This window comes from Bubalus bubalis, chromosome 12 (genome assembly GCF_019923935.1).
Source record: "Bubalus bubalis isolate 160015118507 breed Murrah chromosome 12, NDDB_SH_1, whole genome shotgun sequence".
NCBI classification, from domain to species: domain Eukaryota; kingdom Metazoa; phylum Chordata; class Mammalia; order Artiodactyla; family Bovidae; genus Bubalus; species Bubalus bubalis.
In genome coordinates, this window is record NC_059168.1 from 15984345 (window position 1) to 16000471 (window position 16127).

The following is a 16127-nucleotide window of genomic DNA, read 5'->3' on the forward strand; positions in this document are numbered from 1 at the left end:
TAAGCTATTTCAAATCCTAATAGATGATGCTGTTAAAGTTTGCACTCAATATTGCCAAGAAATTTGGAAAACTCAACAGTGGCCACAAAATGGGAAAAGGTCAGTTTTTATTCCAATCCCAAAGAAGGACAATATCAAAGAATGTTCAAACTACCTTACTGTGCTGTGCTGTGCATAGTTGCTCAGTCATGTCCAGCTCTTTGCGACCTCATGGACTGTAGCCCTCCAGGTACCTCTGTCCATGGGGATTCTCCAGGCCAGAATACTGGAGTGGATTGCCATGCCCTCCTCCAGGGGATCCTCCCAACCCAGGGATTGACTGTGATCTTATCATATGCTAGCAAGGTTATGCTTAACACTCTTCAAGCTAGGCTTCAGCAGTATGTGAACCGAGAACTTCCATATGTATAAGCTGGTTTTGAAGAGGCAGGAGCCAGAGATTGAATTGCCAGCATTTGTTGGCTCATGAAGAAAGCAAGGAAATTCCAGAAAAACATCTGCTTCATTGATTTTCCTAAAGTCTTTGACTGTGTGGATCACAAGAAACTGGAAAATTCTTACAGGGTTGGGAGTACCAGGCCACCTTACCTGCCTCCTGAGAAACCTCTATGAGGGTCAAAAACCAACAGTTAGAATGGGACATGAACAATGGACTGGCTCAAAATTGAGAAAGGAATACATAAAAGCTGTATATTGTCTTTTTGCCCTGCTTATTTAACTTCTCTGTAGGGTACATTTTGCGAAATGTCAGACTGGATGAATCAGGAGCTGGAATTAAGATTGCTGGGAGAAATATCAATAATTATCAGATATCAGAAATATCAATATTAAATATTAAAAAGCAGAGACATTAGTTTGCTGACAAATATCCATATAGTCGAAGCTATGGTTTTTCCAGTAGTCATGTATGGATGAGAGGGTTAGGCCGAACCCCAAAGAATGTGCTGGAGAAGACTCTTGAGAGTCCTTTGGACTGCAAGAAGATCAAACTAGTCAGTCCTAAAGGAAATCAGTCCTGAATATTCATTGGAGCTGAAGCTCCAGTACTTTGGCCACCTGATGCACAAAGCTGACTCATTGGAAAAAGACCCTGATACTGGGAAAGACTGAAAGCCAAAGGAGAAGAGGACAACAGAGGATGAGATGGTTGGATGGCATCACTGACTTAATGGACATGAGTTTGAGCAAATTCCCAGAGACAGTGGAGGACAGAGGAGCTTGGCGTGCTACAGTTTATGGGGTCACAAAGAGTTGGACATGACTTAGGGACTAAAGAACAAACAAGAGAGTCCAAACACAAGAGCCTAACAGATAGTTACTCATTAAGGATTCAGACATGTCTGGTGAGCCTAATGGGAAGATGTTTGTGACCCAGTGAGCAAATACCTGAAGCTGAAGTCTTGCCTTCAACATCCTTTAGCAGTGAAAAACCAACATCCAGGCATTCAGCCAAACTTAATAAAGATCTCAGCCTAAACAGAGGGCATGGCTCTGTATACATTTAATCTGAGACACTGACCAGGGTTTGTCTGGGAAGAATGGTTCTGAGCGTGTTACAGGGCAATAACACTTAAGTGGACTTTTGATTTGGCTCAAAGGAAAAGTGGGCCTAAGCTTAGAGTAGGAAAAGAGAGATAAAGGAGAACTCTAAGGAATTAAAAAAAAAAACTATTATAGGGGTATGACAGACATTTAGACCACAAGGAAGCTTTTTTTAAAATGATCTGAAGACATGATAGGGTTGGGGAAGAGGAAAGGCATTTGTTCTTTTATTTGCTCACTTTATTACTGTGAACTTGGACATGGGAAAACCATGGATGATAGTATTGGTAGTATGGAAATAATGTCTCCAACAGAAATGAACTTAGGAGTTATGCTGAGAGAGGAACAGATTGCTCCCCTGACTCCAGTAACAAGGAGTGCTTTTAGATTGAGGAGTTTTCAAAGGGAGATTCAGAACCTGAGCTTGTTCCCTAGGCTAATGTGCCCTGGGCAGAATATTTATTTAGGAAAGAGGGTTTTTAGTTTGTGTGAACTGACCTGCTTCAGACCATGAATAATGAGGAATTGATACTTGAACCCATTTCCTCTGATCCTCAACTTTCTGCATATGCATTTTTGTTGTTATTTGTTTACCTTTTGAACAGGATGGACCGCACCAACGCAGCTTGTTCCCCTCGTAAGTCCCTGACTGTGGCCAAGTCTACCCCTCGGCGTTTTCGAACCCGTACTGAACCCAGGGAGCCTGGAAGCTGTGTGGGCGCGGCACGCACCTGCGCAGTTCCGTCAACGCTCACCTGCCCAGGGCATCCGGAACCTCTAGGTCTGTGAGAACCCAGGCTACCTCAGCTCTGCCAGCAGCCTTTGTTGAGCTGCGCATCAGCTGCAGGGTACTCATGATACGGAGTAGAGAAGGTTGTTGGAGCCCGACCTGTTGGAGGACACACAGAACGTTTGTGGGAGTCAAGTTCCCGAATGTTTCTCCTCAGAGGACTATCAGGCCTTGCGGGGGGCATGGCAGACTTTCCGGCGATCCGGTGAGACGTGGCTTCAGGCTGCAGGGAAACAGGTAACTCTTGTTTTGAAGCTGGGTGGACCTTGACATCGCCGTGTGTCCTGCATAAGCCCCTGCTCGTGGCCAGTTCTATTCCTACGAGCCTGGGCCCGGGGACCACCCCAGGATAGCCTGAACTCCGAGTCCCGCAGCCCCTGACGTGCACCTCGCATGGGATCACCTGCCTCAGGCCTGGGCCCTCCTGGCCGCTGCACAGGGCCTGCCCTTGCCCGCCAGGCCTTCAGTGCGCCGTGGATGGGGAAGTTTGAAGGAGAGTTACCGGCAGGCCCCATGTGGGGATCAGGAGCCTCCCTGACAATCCTTGTGTTTTTAATCCAGGGTGTTTTCTGTAGGTAGAAATACTTCTTTGATTGTGAGCTATAATTTATTGTAAGACACTCCATTAATATAATAATAGATTTTTTGGAAAGCGTAACAGTATGTGACAGAATGCAGAGATCTCTGGTGATAGCTTAGCTGCAGAAATAGGCCTGCTGTTTACATTCTCTTAGGCCTTCAGAGGGGAGGTCTCAGTTTCTTCCTGAGTAGTTTGGGCCTTGATTGTTTTCAGCCGGAAATCATCCACAGCCCAAAGAGACATATTGGGGTAGTAAATTTTTCCCCAGCACCCCGATTGTACTAGTTCGCCTGGATAAAATCTACCTTACCATTGTGACAGGTGTCACAAAGAGTATTTTCTTTAGCAGTACTAAGGTGTGGAGGAGCTTTGCAAGCAGGGAGAATGATAATGATAACATAATTCCATGTTATGCAGTAGTGAATCAGTTGATAAAACTATTTCCTGCGATAACTTTGGAGATGTATAAATAAAAAAGTTTAGATGTATGGAATAAGATTGGAAAACAGAATGTTAGAAGCTTATTTAGGTTTTTATTGGCTGCATTTGTAAGGTATTATTTGAAAGAGATGAACTCAGGAAAGAATTTCTGTGTGGGCAATCAGGAGCAGAGAAAGTCCTCAAATTCAAGGACTTACTCTTGGAAGAAACAGTTGCTTCTTAGTCTTCACAAGAAAAAAACAGTACTGAAAAGGCTTCTGTGCATTCAAAGCTGATTAAAATTTGATCTTGTGTCAAGTGTTAAACTTTCCATATTAAAACAATGGAATGAACTAAGATATTTCAGAGTAAGCATCCACCTAAATTTGCTTGCCCAGTAAATTCCTCCAGTGATTCAAGGAAAAGAGATTAAATGTAAGGTGTTCCCCCTGAAACATTATAACCAAGGTACATGCAGTTAATTCACATGAGAGAATCTTGAGGGCTAGAAAGCAAAGGAATGTAGCTATTCTGAGAACTCTGCCTGAAAAAGAAAAATCAGAGCTATAGAGCTGACAGGAATCACAAAATGGGAGACCTGTTTAAAGGAGTTAATTTGGCAAAGGAACGGCAAACCTGGTCAAAGAAGCTGTGATTGATTTAGACTTAACTACGATTTGGGGTCCTGAACCTTTCATGGGCAAGAAGCCACCCAGGAAAGCTGCTCAGTGCTCATGGAGGGACTTCGATCCAATCCTATGTCAGGTGTGGCTAAAGATGATGAATAGGAAGAGTCTCCCCAGAGGGTGGAAATAAAGGTCATGGAGGCACTTTCAGGGGTTTCTTCTGTATCTTTCCCACCATAGTGACTCTTATTCTGCAGTTCAGAGAGGCTTGTGATTCTTTCAGCTGGTGATTATGTTCATCACTGTTTTACACTCAGAGGCCAGGGAAATGAATAGAAGGCAGGTCTATTTGGCAAATGAGAGGTAGATTTGAACTATGACTCCATGTGCTACCACCCTAAAGGACAACGGGCATGACAGCATTTTGGTTTCCTTCATTTTGTTGTCAGCCAGTGCTCTGTGTATTACAAATCTGGGTATTCCCTTTATTTTGAGTAAAGTTATTCTAAAATGCTATACATTGGAATGCTTCCCTGGTGGCTCAGACAGTAAAAAAGTCCTCCTGCAATGTGGGAGACCTGGGTTCAATCCCTGGGTGGAGAAGATCTCCTGAAAGAGGGCATGGCAACCCACTCCAGTATTCCTGCCTGGACAATGCCCATGGACAGAGGAGCCTGGTGAGCTACAGTCCGTGGAGTCTCAAAGAGTCAGACATGACCGAGAGACTAAGCACAGCACATACTTTGGAATATTATACAGAAGCAAGAATGTGCAAACCATGATTACTCACAGTATTTTTTTTTTTTTTTTTACTCACAGTATTGATGAATCCCAAACATTGAAAAACAGAAGTAAGACAGAGAAAGAGTACAGTAGTGTGTGAGTCTATTTATAGAAAGATCAAAACCAGGCAAAACTAATTTGTCATCTTTGATGTCAAGATAGTAGTAAACTTTGAGGGGTTAGAGACTGAGAAGGGAAAAAAACATGATCTTCTTAGATGTTTGTAAAGATTCATTAATCTGTACATCATAACTTAATTTGTGTTTCAGTTCAGTTGCTCCATTGTGTCTGACTCTTTACGACCCCATGGACTGCAACACGCCAGGCTTCCCTGTCCATCACCAACTCCTAGAGCTCACTCAAACTCATGTCCATAGAGTCTGTGATGCCATCTAACCATCTCATCCTCTGTCATTCCCTTCTCCTCCTGCCTTCAATCTTTCCCAGAATCAAGGTCTTTTAGAGTGAGTCAGTTATTTCACATCAGGTGGCCATAGTATTGGAGTTTCAGCTTCAGCATCAGTCCTCCCAATGAATATTCAGCACTGATTTCCTTTAGGATTGACTGGTTGGATCTCCTTGTAGTACAAGGGACTCTCAAGAGTCTTCTCCAACACCACAGTTCAAAAGCATCAATTCTTCAGCACTCAGCTTTCTTTATAGTCCAACTCTCACATCTATACATGACTACTGAAAAACCATAGTTTTGGCTAGATGGACCTTTGTTGGCAAAGTAATGTCTCTGCTTTTTAATATGCTGTCTAGGTTGGTCATAGCTTTTCTTCCAAGGAGCAAGCATCTTTTAATTTCATGACTGTAGTCACCATCTAAAGCGATTTTGGAGCCCCCCCAAAATAAAGTCTGTCACTGTTTCCCCATCTATTTCCCATGAAATGATGGGACCAGATGCCATCATAGTTTTCTGAGTGTTGAGTTTAAGACAACATTTTCACTCTCCTCTTTTCACTTTCATCATGAGGCTTTTTAGTTCTTATTCACTTTCTGCCATAAGGGTGGTGTCATCTGCATATCTGAGGTTATTGATATTTCTCCTGGAAATCTTGATTCCAGCTTGTGCTTCATCCAGCCCAGCATTTTGCATGATATTCTCTGCATATAAGTTAAATAAGCAGGGTGACAATATACAGCCTTGATGTACTCCTTTTCCTATCTGGAACCAGTCTGTTTTTCCATGTCCAAGTTCTAACTGTTGCTTCTTGACCTGCATACAGATTTCTCAGGAGGCAGGTCAGGTGGTCTGGTATTCCCATCTCTTTAAGAATTTTTCACAGTTTGTTGCGATCCACACAAAGTCATATTTTGTGTTTGCTATGCTATAAATAGAGAAGGAAATGGAGAAGGAAATGGCAACCCACTCCAGTGTTCTTGCCTGGAGAATAGCAGGGACGGCGGAGCCTGGCGGGCTGCCGTCTCTGGGGTTGCACAGAGTAGGACATGACTGAAGCGACTTAGCATGCTATAAATGTTACACAAATCTTTGTGGGTAGATCTATTGCTATGAGTTTATTTCTTTAGGATACATACTTAGGAGTAGTATTACAGGATCATAGAATAGTTGTTTTAATGTTATTAACTACCAAGTTTTCCAAAGAGATTGTAGCTTTTTACATTCTTATCAGGAATAAGTGAGACTTCTGGTTTCTTCACTTCCTTGTTATTGTCAACCCTTGTAATTCTTTGTCTTTTTCACTTTAGCCATTCTGCTAACTGGCCTTGGTTTATCTCCTTGTGATTTAATTTTTATTTCCTTCTTGGCTAATGGTATCAAGCACCTGTCTACCATTGTGGATATTTAAAACCGGGTCTGGCACAATGTGAACATTAAATAAATATTTCTTTAATGCGTAAAGGAATTAGATATCACAAAGTTCAACTTTATGCCTTTTATTAAATATATTTCTGTCTCTTAAGCCACAATTAATAGCACAGTGCAACATATGGCTTTTCTTCCTTCTTATATGTGAAGTTCCTGAAAGCAAGATAGTCTTAACTGTCCTCTTTATATCTATGATAGAGTAGTTAAAAGTCTAGGTTTTAGTAATAGACTCCTTGACTCTATCCTTTATTAAATGTATGATTTTAGGAAAGTTACATGATAGGTTTGGGCCTCAGCTTTCTCCTCTGTACAATGGGTATTGTAATAGAATCTATCTCATGGTGCTGTTTTGAGGCTTCAGTGACACATTCTATGCAATGTGTTTAGAACACATAGCCTGGAATATAGTAAGCCATCAGTAAATGTTTTTATTATTTTGAAGAAATGTAAAACAAAGCTTGTAGCTCTTTTCTAATATAAACTGTTGAATAGTGCAATTGAATAAGAAAAATGGTCTTTTTTTTTTTTAAATAAGAAACTGAAGCTTAAAGAGGTACTGTTGTAAATTTATACAGTGTGCCATCACTAAGCACTTATAGTAAGAGTTTCTCTTGAATAACAGAGAATTCACCTGGCCAACTTTCTTAGCAAAGAAACTTACCAGTAAAAGTGTTCACTGATAAGGTGTCTTGTTGGATCACATTTTATCTATAAAAATGCTATGTGAAGAGAAGTCGGAAAAAATAGTAGCAGTGCGGAAAGAGGTAGTAGAATATACATACTTGGCTTTCAAGGTGGCAGCGTGTTTTTATGGGTGGAATATACATATAGCCTCCTGTTCTCAAAGGCAGAATTCAAGCTTGCCTTCCAGTCTTTCAATATCCACTTAAGTGAATAGAGATGGTAAAATTGAGTTTGGGCTTTTGTCGTCTGAAGCCTTTTTAAGTTGGGTCCAGTTTGAGAGGACAAGAAGAAGATGAACATGTGATGCTCAAACACCTTTTCCATGTAACCAATGTTAGACCTTTATTCCAAATGTCAGAATACTATTATTGAATGTATTGAAGACTCACAATGTTCCAGGTACTGTTCTTAGAGCCTCACAAGTATCATCTCACTCGTGCCTTGAGATTGGTACAATAATTATCCTATTTTACCAGTGAGAACATCAATACATAGTGAGGGTGAGTAACCTCTCAACAGGCATTGAAAGTCAGAGTAAGATCAGTGGCCAAATGACTCCAAAAATACACTTCACTGCCTTGCTCTCCATTAGCTAAAAGGTGGTAGAGGACAGAGTTGGGAGAAAGAGAGGGGAAGAAGGAGTAGCTACAGCAAAAGGAACAGAAAAAGACAGGAGTGTGGAGATACCATACCTGCTTAGACCCCTAGATCCTGTCCTTGAGAGCAGATAGCTCCCCGGATGGTCTGGTTGTCTTTGCTGGTTATGCAGAGGTGTCCTGAGAGTGGACTCTGGGTTCCCATAAACTACTAAGGAACTGAGGCCTATGCTTTCTAAATACTTGGAAGTAATATTCTTTGGTAAATTCATCCACACTAAGAAAAATCCAAGTAAGGCCACACCTCCTATCTTTGCTCAACATGTACTTTGGCCTGTCTTTGCCTAGTTAAAACCACCTCTTCTGTTTGCATTATAACCCATCTTTAGAAAAATACTTTGCATTAGCATCTTAATTAAAACTACCTAATTGCTTCCACTTTGCTAAAGTAATATAAAACCAAAGCTTTGGTTCATTAATACATTTGATAAATGTTTACTTGTCATCCAGTATGTGACATACTGATCTACAGCTTGAGCTATTCTGGTGCCCCCCTCCCTCCCTATCTCTCTTCTAGAAAAGACCACTAGTTATTCACAGATTGCTGGGTGATATTTGGTACTTGAGACTGAGAGCAAAATCTGTCCCAATAAATGTCTTGGTGGTTTGTTTCATCATATTATCTATCAGATCTTAGACTGTCATATTCTAAAGTGAATAAAGTTCTCAAAATTTGTTTGAATTGATTTGACTTTTCCTTCTGCATTTGAATTTTATGAAACTTCATTTTTTTATTTCACTCTTACCAAAAAAGATACTTCAGAATTTAATATTGAAAAGTGATAAAGAAACCCAAGAAACATGTATGTAAGTGCAGTTCTAAGATATTTTAATCGAAGTTTTAAAATAGTTTATCGTTAACCAAGAGTTATTGATCATTGCCTGCCCCTTTCACTTCCTCCCTGTTTTTTGGAATTTTTTTTTTCCCCGACACCAAACATGTAGGATCTTAGTTCCTCAACCAGGGATGGAACCTATGGCCCCTGAATTGGAAGCATGGAGTCTTAACCACTGGACCACATGGGAAGTCCTTCCACCTTCTTTTTTATTGAAATTTTCTCTGCTGTTGCTAATCCAACAATAGGACTTTGTGTCTTCCTACAGTTACAGTGGTAGTTGACTGTGTGAGGGGAGAATACGTGACCTAAGAATAATGTCCCCAAGATCTGTAGCCTCCTGTTAAAAGATGAGTTGGGCCAAGCATTTTTCTCCTTTGTGAATTTGCAATTGGAAAATTGAAGAATGAAGACTGAGCCATTTGGCCATAGAGACGGTGTAAAGGATGTGCAGAGGGCTCCTTTGGTGTAGCATGGCCGGGGTGCCTGAAGTTAGGAGAGAGAAATAATCTTAAAATACCTAGCCTAGTAAAATGAAAGATTACCGCCTTATTCTCTTTAATCCACTATTCGTACTTATTCCATCCATTTTCATCTATATCTAAGACTATTTGTTTCTCTCCTCATTTCTACGAATAAAATTAATATCTACAGCCTGCTTTTTGCTTACAGTTCCAGTGAGTGCAAGTCTTTCTGTTTAATGAAGAAGGCCCCAAAAGAGGAGAATGAAAGGTTCTTTCTTTCCTGCAGCTTCTGGGGGAGAGAGAGCTTCCTGTGTCATTGAAAGGGGTCAAATAACCGAATTTGATAAAGCACTGGAAACATTCATTAGACTCATAATCTCGCTTTTCTGTGCAGTAGATTTCTGTGAATAATAATAATTGTTGCTAACTTGTTTCCTGCTAATATAAATCTGCCCTTGCAAGCAAAATTGAAACAAAGGGAACTTGTAAGATTCCAAAGACTTTAGAAAACAGTGTCATGTCCTGTGAAAATAACCTTCAAAGAGAAACATGAAATTCAGATAGTTTTCTTATTCATTGTTTTAATTTTTTTTTTTTTTTTTTGCCCTGGTTAGAATGTTGAAATTGACATCTTTATATTTCCAAAAAGGAAAGATAATTAGATGTTTTTCTCAAATTGGTATCCCTTTCTCCTCCCTCATGTGGTGGAGAATGGGTATGACTACTAGTTTTCATTGTTTAAAAATACAGTTTAAAACTTCCCTGGTGCCCTAGTGGGCATCCCTGGTGGCTCAGATAGTAAAGAATCCGCCTGCAATGCAAGAGACCTGAGTGCTTTAGTGGCTAAGACTCTGTGCTCCCAGTGCAGGGGGCCTCGGTTCAATTGCTGGTCAGGGAACTAGATTCCACATGCTGCAACTGCGAGTTTGCCTGGTGCAACTACAGACTGAAGATCTGGCGTGCCACAACTAAGACTCGGCACAGCCAAATAAAAATAAAGTTAAGAAATGAACAGTTTTATTTAATTTATGTTATTAGATATGCATAATTTATTAATTCATGATCTGTCTTAAATGAATCTGACCTGTTTCACCTGCTTCAGGAAAAACATCACTTCATGCTGTTAATCCTCACATGCCTTATTTGTCAAGAAATCAAGTATTTCCCACTGTGTTTTGTTTTTTTTTTTTGCCCTTCCCAATTGTTCAAGGACCCTTTGACCAAAGTTTCAGTCTTTCCTTAACGTCAGGCAAAAAGCATGGTGGGAAGTCCTGACAGTCCATTATCTGCCTGTTGAGATGTTGTCACTGAGTTTTGCTGCTAAGTATCTTGAATAGCCTGATTTTGTCTATTTCTTCACTGATACCTTTTTTTTTGCCCAGATCCTTATAAAGGCTGAGGCTTGGAACCTAGCTCCGGCTTCAGGCTTATGTTGACGTGATCAGCTATTTTCTCCACAGACTAACACTGTGGCTCAGTGGATATGGATGGGCTGCACAGTCATCCCTTCTCTGTGCTAGAATCAATTCCCTGTGTTGGCTGAAAACAAAAATGAAAACGCACAACTTAAAATTTGAGGGTTGTGTTTCTTGGGGGGACCTTACTAAGGACTATAACCCAGGGTACAGCCTGCCAGATAACTCTGAGGAACTGTTCCAAAGAGGTAAGGGAAGAACCAAGATATATAGGAGTTTTTGCTGAAAACAAAATAAAAGCCCATGTAATCAAACATAAAAAGATTACTGCAAATCACAAAAGCCAGGCATCTCAAGTTAATGTTTTTGTGCTTTTCTATGTATGGGAAGATACGAGAGTCTGGGGTAGTTGAAATTATTCCTCTGATACGCATCTTAACTTTCTAAGGTCAGTATCCTGTTTTCCTCCATCTTAAATTTCCCTAAGGGTGTACCAGCAGAGTGGCTGCAGTGGCTGATGGCTTGGTGGTAAGCAGCATTCATTGTTTACTAGAATGGCAGGCAACATTCTTTGTCCACACTAGATTTGCCCATACTCCTTTTCCATACAATGATCCCACTTTGGGGCTCTTGATATTGAAACAGGATAGAAGGGGGCAGGGCACAAGTTTTAAAAGAATGGCATAGCTGAGGACAGGGCATAAACTGATTAGAACCAAATAGGTCCAGGATGGCAGATAAGTAGACTTCCACTCGACCTTGAGCCTTAGTACATGCTCAGTGTAACACATCAGCAAGCTAAATGACACACCTGCAGGTGCCATGACAGTTCCCAAGTTGATGAGCAAAGATCAAAAAGTGGATGGTGGCCTAATTCCTGGAAATCCCTGCCCCCTCTCTGATATAGTTGGAATAATCCCCTCACTCATTAGTCTATGAAATCACTCAACCCATAAGAACTAACTACAACATATTTCAAGGTCACTCTCACCTTCTGAGATAGCCTACAGTCAGTTTGTGGAGTGTGTTTCTCTCTAAATAAATCCATTTCTTACCTATCACTTTGTCTCTCACTGAATTCTTTCTGCAATTCTTTCTGCAATACCAAGAAACTGAACTTCATTAAGTCCTTAAACTAAGTGTATGATCTCAGTTAAAAGACTGTGGGTTCAAGTCCCAGCCTGAGTTACATGGTTTCAATATCTTTTCTCACCAGTGAACTACCCTCTAAGCCACTCTGATCTGCTTGGGTCATGTGAGGCTTAAGCATCTTTCTTCCCAGGGGTCTTAGGATCCTTAAATAAAATGGCCAACTTCTCCTGAGTGCTACATACAGGTGGGGTCTTAGGTGGGAGGGCCTTTATCAAGCCTCACAGGTTTCCTCCAGGACTTGGCTACTTGCCTGCCTTTTACTTGCATCACAGAAAGAGTTACCATTCAAATGATAGCCTGCTTAACAAGAGTCTGCTCTTAGATAAGTTATGCTTCAACCGTGGATCCAGAGGCAGCTTCCATAATTTAATTTTTTTCTCATTTGAGACACAAAACACCTTGGCCATGTGCTGCCAATAATAGGGGATTTGAGGGCATGCAAAAGGAGGTATGAACTTTCGTCCATGGGGTCACTGAGGGTCGGACACGACTGAGCGACTTCACTTTCACTTTTCACTTTCATGCATTGGAGAAGGAAATGGCAACCCACTCCAGTGTTCTTGCCTGGAGAATCCTAGGGACGGGGGAGCCTGGTGGGCTGCCGTCTATGGGATCGCAGAGTCGGACATGACTGAAGTGACTTAGCAGTTAGCAGTTTATGTTGAGCAGAATTTTCCCTCAATTCACCCCAAAACAAATTGGACGTCTGTCCTCTACCCTCTCTTCTTTAGTTCTGAAGGCCTGCAAATTAAAGTGACAAACAACAATTAGTAAGAGAAGAAAAAACATGCATACTCATGGGATTGCTCAGAATGAATAACTCAAAGGAGTAGTCAGCATTTAGGGTTTATATATCCTGTTACTTGGGAAAGGGGAAAAAAGCATTGGGAAAACAACTGACTTATTAGAAGGCAGGCAGGAGGAAGGAAATTTATTGAATAGAAAAGACTTTTTGGGAATGATAAAGGGGCTCTTAGGACAATAGATGGGAGGTATGACAGTTTTGTGACATCTTGTTGGGTGTAGAACCTACTTAAGTTGTAAGTCTCAAGATTAGAGTTGCCCCTAGGGAAGGGACTTTTGACACTTGAGTTCTTTTGAAGTCTCTGCTTTTAGCACATGAAGGGTTTCAGGAACTTACATGCCTTCAGTTTGAAATAATTTTTATGCCACAGTGGCATATTTTGGTGTGGCATGTCCTGATCCCTTTCAAAAAGGATAAAATAATGTGGACATCATAAACTCTGAAACTTAAAAACTATAACTTAAAAAATATATAGAGGATAATTTCCTGTTCCTTCCAAGAAAAATATAATTCAGTTTAAGAAGGTTCAATTAGAAAAATACCCCCAAATCCCCTAATCTCTCTAGAAAGTCAACCATAATTAATTTTAATCCTAAATACATGTCATCATGTTGATTAAAAAAAAAATGTACAGCCTAAAAGTTGAGAATTATGTTTTATTCAGCAGACTTGTTGAGGGCTTAAGCCCTTAAGAAGGCAGCCTGTTGGATAACTCTAAGGGACTACACTGAAGAGGTAAGGTGGGGAGCCAGGATATACAGGCATTTTTGCAACAAAAACCAGGTAGTTAGAACATCAAAAGAGTACTGTTAATTCCTAGAGGGTGGGGACGGGGAGGGAGATGGGAGGGAGGTTCAAAAGGGAGGGGATATATGTATACCTATGGCTGATTCATGTTGAGGTTTAACAGAAAACAACGAAGCAAGTATCCTTCAATAAAAAAATAAAAAGATTTTAACATTGAGAGAAGCTAGCTAAAGAGTAAAAAAAAAAAAAAAAGAGTACTGTTAATTAAAGAAAACAAACTCAATGAATTTAATGCTTTTCTTTGGGAAGACGCCTGACGTGCTTGAAATTATTCCTTTGAAATGCATCTGAACTGTTGAGGGCAGTATTTCTCCTTCAGGGTGCTCCTTTGCCGGAGGCTACAGTGGTTGGTGGTTTGTTGGCCACATCTTTTGTTTGCTGATAAGACAGACAACACTTTGTTTGTTTGCTGATAAGGCAATCACAATGGATCTTGGACAAAGGAGCTTTGTGATCTTAGGATTTCCTTTACTATGAAACCTCAGCCATATTAGCAGGAATAAAGTCTTCTGTCAGTGGACCGTGGCTGAGTTCTCTTACTGGCCAGTTCCATGGTGCCTCACGGTATAGGAGTGAAGAGGGGGCTGGTGGCCCACATGGTGCACTGAAAGTGTAAAATGCAGTTGCCTCACATGATAAAAACGTGATTTCTTGCTTTTAATTTTTCTACTTGTTGAATTTTAGTTTGTCGTCACCAACATCTAATGATATTTTTTTCTGCTTGATAATTTTTATCAACTTGATGTCTTACCAGATAGGTTTACTCTAGTTTCTACTGATAACTAATTTAGAGAAAATATCATTTTCAAGTTAAGTGTGTGCTTGTGGATCCAGAGAAAACAAAAGATGAGTTGACCAAATGCTAACGAAGTGGAAAATATGCGTATTTTGTACTAATAACTGTAAGCCTCAGAGCCTGTGTGAACACTTGGTTTTTATTCTTTGCTGTAGCAGGTACTTAGCAATGGCTTTGGAATAGTCTCTTTGTTCTGTGGCCAAAGAAGTTTTCCTGCCAGTGGCAGATGGCAATTTATTTTTAAATTGACCTGGACAGGGATATTTTTTTCCTGCTTGATTCTGGTGATGATTTGGGGGAGACAGAGCTCTATGGAATCTTAATTCTGGCAGGTTGGATTTTTCATGTAACCCTAATTGGAAGAATTGGGAATAATGACTATAAACTGACCAATAAATACTTCCCACAGGGGAAAGATCTACTCAGAGTTGTTGCTAATGATGTCAAGGTCTCCAGCATCTTCTATAGCTGATGACTGTTATAAATTCAGACTTCTCTCTCGAGCCTTATCCTGGTAGATATGCTTTGAAGCCCCTTCTCCCTTTGCTTCCACAAGGCCCCTAAACATTCTTGCATAACTGCTATTTCATATTTATGTTTCCTTGATGGCTCTCCTGAGTCAATAACAGCATCTGCTCCCACAGTTTGCAGGGCATTAAAGCAAGAGCACCTCTCAGCACTCTATGATCTATGACGGACACTTCTTATTGACTGCATTTTAATCAGGTTCTCTCTCTCTCTCTGCATCTAGGTAGCAGTGTTTTCTACAGTGTGGCATTGACAGATAAAAGTTCCCTTCAACTCTGTTCAGAAATTCGTAAGCCAATTAGTTTACAGCTATGGAATAATACATTGTATTTTCTTTATTAAGATTTGTTTTTAATCAGAAGAGGAAGATTTGTTATTTGCCTAGAAATGACTGAATTGGTTCCTTTCTTTGTTAAAACACTGACACTTTGGCAGTGCCTCTGTGTGTGTGTTTTATTCATTTTTTCAGAGAAGAAGACTTTCATCTGTTATATAACTTATGCTACATATAAAAGTTTTATATAATATGATTCTGTAGATCCAAGCTGTGCTTTGAAATGATCATTCATTTTATGGGAATTTTATTTCTGAAATGACACTCATAATCTTATATTAAATGACTTCTTTTAAAGTTATTGCACAGCACTGAAGAAATAAGTCAGGGCAAGAAATAATTTAAGTATTAGTACCTTTTCTTTAATCTATCCAAGAGCCATTGTATGAGTATTGCTGTGGAATCTTATGTAACGAAGGAATGTAAGAATATTCATCTTGGAAATTATATTAGGGTAGTGTTACTAGACTGGATGTGTCCCCTTCAAATTCATATGTTGAAATTTTAACCCCCACTATAGGCTGCAGTCCATGGGGTCGCTAAGAGTCAGACATGGCTGAACAACTTCACCTTCACTTTTTACTTTCATGCATTGGAGAAGGAAATGGCAACCCACTCCAGTGTTCTTGCCTGGAGAATCCCAGGGACGGGGGAGCCTGGTAGGCTGCCATCTATGGGGTCACACAGAATCAGACATGACTGAAGTGACTTAGCAGCAGCAGCAGCATGATGGTACTATTACATGGAGCCTTTGAGAGGTTACTAGGTCATGATGGGTAGAGCTCTTATGAATGGGATTAGTGCCCTCATGAAAGGAATTCCAGAGAGCTCTCTTGCCCTCTTTCTTCCATGAGAGGACCATAATAAGAGAATAGTAGTCTGCAATTTGAAAGAGGGATCTCACCAGAACCTGACCAACCCAGCACCCTAATTTCAGGTCTCTAGCCTCCACACTGTGAGAAATAATTATCTGTTGTCTGCTGCTGCTGCTAAGTCGCTTCAGTCATGTCTGATTCTGTGCGACCCCACAGACAGCAGCCCACCAGGCTCCCCCATCCCTGGGATTCTCCAG

At 40.6% G+C, this 16127-nt stretch overlaps 1 long non-coding RNA gene across 1 annotated transcript in view; it reads left to right on the top strand.

Annotated features, from left to right (window-relative positions):
- Nucleotides 1–1870: 1870 nt before the first annotated feature.
- LOC123328423 overlaps nucleotides 1871–16127 on the top strand; it is a 98106-nt gene continuing 83849 nt past the window's right edge. The window contains exon 1 of the long non-coding RNA XR_006543239.2: nucleotides 1871–2569. This is a non-coding gene — a long non-coding RNA (uncharacterized LOC123328423). The remainder of the gene's footprint in view (nucleotides 2570–16127) is intronic.